Genomic DNA, 6,165 nt, shown 5'->3' with positions numbered 1-6,165 from the left:
GAAAATCAATTTTTCTGAGATGGAATTAAAAAAACATATCAAATAGGATGGGCGTGTGGCCCTGTGAAAATCCTTTTATGATGAAATCTAACTTAGATGAATGAATAAATGAATGCAATTTGCAAAAATATTTTCTGAAGAATTTAAGGAAAATCTTTGATAAAAAAATTTGCGTGCCTTATAGAATTTAGATGAAATAAACTCAGTAGATATCCCTGACTATGACCACGAATGTGTATTGAATATATATTATTTGATTCTAAAAGGAAAAATACTTTGAAAAACTTTAAAAATATGCCATGATTTCTGAAAATAGCCTAAGAGTGTAGGTTGTTTGTGGCTTAAAAGAATATGATAAATATGGATATTATTTGTATTCTGACTATGGCCACAAATACGAACTCAATTGAGTGTTTTAACTCCTTAGAAGCAAGTGCACGTGCCATTTGTGTAGACCATTATGAATTTGAATATGCATGAATCATCATTCATCACACGAATCACATTATTAAAATAAACTATATACAATGCAACCCTAATCTAAGCAGAAATTCAAATTCTTATTCCAATATTTATAATTTACATCAATAATAAATTGAAAAGAGAGAAAAGAATTAAAGGAAAATACACTCTTGAATATCCCTGCAAAATTAGCAAACTCATTAGTGGACAAATGTCAACTTTTCAGGATTTATCCAACAATATCTGAAAATTGATGGATTTATCCAGATATAAGCCTTTTTCCATGCTTCTCTGAAATAAAAATAATAAAGGATGATGCAGAATTGAATAAATAGTGAAAATAAACAACTTTGAAATTTGGAAGTTTTAAAAAAATGGCCAAAATACCCTTAAAATTGACTTTTATTGCAAAATAGGGTTTTTAAAAAATACTTTGGTAATTTGTTTAATCCGAGGATCAAACGGATTCAAATCAACACCAAATCGAGCGTAGGGCACCCTTATATGATTATGAACATTATCAAACCCTAAAAATATAAAATGTTTTATAAAAAAACGAAATATTGGAAAATTATCAAGTTTTGCCCGTGTTTCAATTGAATGAGCACTTTGTGGGTATCCTATTTTTATGATTTAACTAAATAATGCATCAAATGAATTCCAAAATTCACAAAAATCGACATGGATACTCTTAATAATCCTAAAATTTAAGTACAATCAAAAAATATAATTTTGGTATTATTTTGATATGAAAATTAAAAAAAACATAAAAAGTATACAATTTTGCCTGTGGGCATGTACCTGTCACAATGTCAAATCTGAATCAAACATCAAACAATAAAAAAATATTTTAATTTTACATGAAAAAACTAGACATCTGGACCAAAATAATTCTTTTTACAGATCAAAAAAAACATATTTGGTTGAAGAGATATCATTCTGGCAATATACGCTTGATTTTGGCAAACATATAATAGTTCTAAAAAAGGCAGTTCTGATTTTGGTTCAAGTAAAAATAGCAAAAAGAGTTCAAAAATTATCAAAATCACACTGATAAATATAGACATGCAGCTGAATCCATGGCTTCTATTGTATCAAGAATACAATCTCTGGTTACGAAGATACAATCCGCGCAAGTTGAACCAAAGCTTAAGCAATGCATAACGGTCTCTGAGAAATATATTCTGATTTTAGATAAATTAAAAATAGCAAACAACTGTAGAAAATTTTCGAAATTTCACCAAATATACTGGATATTTTAACTAACACACTTCTTTTTTATGGATCAGCGATCAGATCTCCAGTTAAGGAGATATCACGTCGACAAACCATCCCTGATTCCACATAGCGTTTTCATGGTACAAGAATTAGAGTTCGGTTTTCAATTTTTTTAGCAGAGTTACAGAACTCAAAAAAATTCAAAATTTTTATTGAAAGTCACTGACAAATATATGATTCAACCCTAAAAAATAAGATTTTATTGACAAAAAATGCACATGAAATAACATCATTCCCGCATGACCAGAATTGAGATATGCATATTACCGATAAAACACATGAATAACCTTAATTTAGGCATGCAAAATCATGAAAAAAACATATAAATAATATGATTTAATGCTTGAACGAGTGAAACAAACATGATCATGGTGAAATATAAAAAAAAACAAGGAAAGCATGGTTGGAAACTTGAGTTGGCCCTTGAAAGAGGGATTTGATCCATAGAGGGATTGAATCTCACCTTTTCTTTGGCATAAACATAGAAAACAATAATATAAACTATTTCAATGGATTAAAAATATGGAAATCACTCTAATACAGCCTTAGATTACGTTCTTGAATTTACTTCACGGTTCTTGAATGAATAGCATGCTTGAATCAATCATACAATGGGCGACAATGGCTAAAATACTAAATAAAATAAACAAAACCAATAAAATAATAAGAAAAAGTTAGAAAAAATCTTACCTTTGAGGCTGCAACAATGGAAGAGCTGATGGAGGAGAAGGAAGCCACTAATTTGAGAGAGAGAGAGAGAGGGTGAGAGAACATGCATTGGTAAACCCCTCTAGCCTCTTTATATAGATTTTTCTTAGGTTTAGTTTAGAGTGTTTTATTTGCTCAAAACTCTTCCTAATTAATTCAATCAAGCAAGGGTGAGGCCCCTTGCCACCTTGGGATGTCTGGCAGGGGCCCTGCCCCTACCCATGTTTTTCCTCGTCTGGCAGGGGCGATCTTCCCTGTCGCCTCTGGATTTTTTCGGTAGGGGCCTCGCCCCTACCTCTGTTTTCCTTAGGCATGCAGAGGTGAGACCCCCTGCCACCTTTGGATTTTCGACAGCCCCCTGCCTCTTTCCTCTTGGTCAGGCAAGGGCTTTGCCTCTATCGCCTCATTTTTCGGCAGGCAGGGGTTCGCCCTCTGCCTCTGCCACCCTCTCCTTTGTGAGGTAGGGGCCTTGCCCTTCCCTCGATTTCCGACAGGGAGGGCAAGGCCCTGCCTCCTAGAGTCTGGCATGGGCCTCAGCCCCTGCCACTTGGGTTTTTCGACAGGCAAGGGGCAAAGCCCCCTGTCTTTGTGTGTTTTTGACAGGCAGGGGGTTGCCTCGATTTTTGTTTTGTTTTATTTTAATCTGTTTTAGCATTCAACTAAGTTTCTGATGTGATTTTCAGCAAGTTTTACTGTTTTTCAGTAAATATAAGAAGCTTTGAGCATTGTGCTTGTAAAGGATTTCTGGTGAAAAGCATATCAAATCGGGTTAATACCCGAGGTGAGTAAGTGATGCAAGCGTATCACATGTTATTTAATTTATTAGATGCAACACTTTTTTGTTCACACACTCACTTAGTTGTGGATATCTAGGACTGCTTTGATGGAGTTTGAAGATCATGCTGAGCATGACTTTAATGTATGAGAATAGAAGTGTTCTTATTTTTGGAGTACGGATTTCATGCTAGGCATAGTAGTAGTTAGCAAGATATTGGAGTGTGTTTGCTACAGGTACATGTTTGATATTATTTTGATATGAATGATTTGAATGTATTGCAATGTTTGATATTTTTGTATCCATGCTTGCATGAAGTTATTTTCCATTTGATTATGCCTTCTATGTGAAATTGTATCATGATTTTTTTTTCAAATAAATATATTTGTGTCATCATAGCATTATTAAGATTTTCTTTTAACTAGTGATGAAAATATTTGTAATATTTTAGGACAAAATGGCTGCAAACTGTGAATAGATGTATCGTAGGATAGTTGATAATGAGGTGTCGCATGAATATATGGATGGTGTTGATAGTTTTATTGAATTTGCAGTGGCATGTGTCAGTACAGTGGATCCTACAGGTCGGATCAGATGCCCCTGCACGATGTGCAAGAACAATCGATTTGTAGAACCTCATGGTGTTAGACATCACCTATATAAGAAGGGTTTTGTTAGTGGTTATCAAAATTGGATGCTTTATGGTGAAGAATTTTAGAATAATTATGACACAAGGGTGGATGTAGTGCACAATAATTCATATGTGGACCTGATATTTGATGTCGCAGGACCGAAAATGAGTTCTGCTTTGGGACATAGTGATACACCAACTGGGGTAAAGGAAGAAGCAACAAACGATGCAGCTAGTATATTCTATGGCTTACTTAGAGATGTTGATGAACCACTGTGGAATGGTTGCAAGAGTCACACTATCATGTCTGCAGTTCTTCAACTACTAAATTTGAAGTGCAAGTTTAATTTGAGTCAATCATGTTTTGACCGTCTATGCTCTATTGTGAAGAGTATGTTGTCCAAAGATGAAAAATTGCCACAAAATCTCTACCGTGCGAAGGTTATGGTTAATGCTCTAAGTATGGGGTATCAAAAGATAGATGCTTGTCCCAATCACTGCATATTGTATTTTAAAGATCAAGAAAAAAGAAGATCATGTCCATCATGTGGACATCCTCGGTTTAAGCCAAAGACAAAGAGAAATAGTAGCATAAGGTCAAAAGAAGTATCGTATAAGTCACTCCGCTATTTTCTTCTCACTCCTAGATTGCAATGTCTTTATGTCTTCGAGGACAGCTAAACAAAGGATATGGCATGCAAATAAAGTTCGACATAATGAAGACAAGATCACAAATCTTATTGATGCAGAAGCTTGGAGGCACTTTAATCATACTCATGAGAACTTCACTCTGGAAGTAAGAAATGTTAGGTTAGGTTTATGTACAGATAGATTTAATCCATTTGGGGGTAGATCAACCTCATACTCATGTTGGCCAGTATTTGTCACCCCATACAACCTTCCTCCAAGCTTGTGTATGAAGTGTCAAAATCTTTTCTTGTCTCTATTGATCCCTGGTCTGACGTCTTCTGGCCAAAATATTGATGTATATTTGAGGTCATTGATTAATGAACTGAAAATATTGTGGGATGACGTTGTTCTGACGTACGATGCCCACAAAAAACAAAACTTCAATATGAAGGTTGTTGTTCTATGGACAATCAGTGACTTCCCTGCATTTGGTATGTTATTTGGTTGGAGCATACATCGGAGGTTAGCATGTCCATACTGCATGGAGGATACAAAATTGTTTAGATTAACGCATGGCAGGAAGTCGTGCTGGTTTGATTATCACCATCGATTTCTACCCAGTGATCATCCATTTCGACGATAAAAGAATGTGTTTTGAGCAGGCACAACTGAAATGAAAGGTCCACCAACAAGGTTGTCTAGCATAGAGATTTTAAGAAGATTGTAATACTTTTCATGTGGACTGACAGATGCCCGTAGGGCAACGCCCTTTATTGGATTTGGAAAGGATCACAAAAATCTATATTTTGGGAACTACTATATTGGTCAACCTTATTGATACAACATAATTTAGATATCATGCATATGGAGAAAAACATGTTCGATAATGTATTTAATACAGTAATGAATGTGAAAGGGAAAACAAAGGATAATCCGAAGGCACATATGGATTTAAAAGTGGTATGTAAAAGATCAGAATTGGAACTCAAAGAGTACAATGGTAAAGTACTGAAACCAAAGGCAAGGTATGTGCTTGGTATAGATCAAGTAAAGTTGGTATGTCAATAGTTGAGACAGTTAAGATTTCCAGACGGCTACGTTTCTAACATTGCTCAGGCTGTGAAGATAGACGATGGACAGTTATATGGGTTGAAGAGCTATGATTGTCATGTCATTATGTAACGATTGATACCGCTAGCATTTCGTGATATGTTAAACAAACCTATATGGGGGGTACTGTTCGAGTTGAGTAGATTTTTTAGAACATTATGTGCAACTGAAGTTGTAATATCTAAGGTAAAGAATCTAGAGGAATCTATCATAACTACTATTTGTCAGATGGAGAAGATATTTTCACCAGTATTTTTTGATGTTATGGAACATGTTGTCATACATTTGCCATATGAACTTAGGGTTGGTGGACCTGTGCAATATTGGTGGATGTACCCATTTGAAAGGTATATGTTTATTTAAATTTTTCTTTTCAATACTATTGAGAAATTTATTGTAATCAGAGATGTATATTGTTGACAGATGCATGTTTCACCTCAAAAAAAAGGTTCAGAATAAAGCAAGAGTAGAGGATTTTATTTGTGAGGCGTACACCTTGGAAGAGATTTCAAATTTCTCATCTATGTACTTTGAACCTCACATTCCAACATGTTACACATGCCCACCTTGT

The sequence above is a fragment of the Nuphar pumila genome, chromosome 6 (assembly GCF_984573655.1).
Source record: "Nuphar pumila chromosome 6, dmNupPumi1.hap1.1, whole genome shotgun sequence".
Taxonomy (NCBI): domain Eukaryota; kingdom Viridiplantae; phylum Streptophyta; class Magnoliopsida; order Nymphaeales; family Nymphaeaceae; genus Nuphar; species Nuphar pumila.
This window is presented reverse-complemented; position numbering follows the sequence as displayed.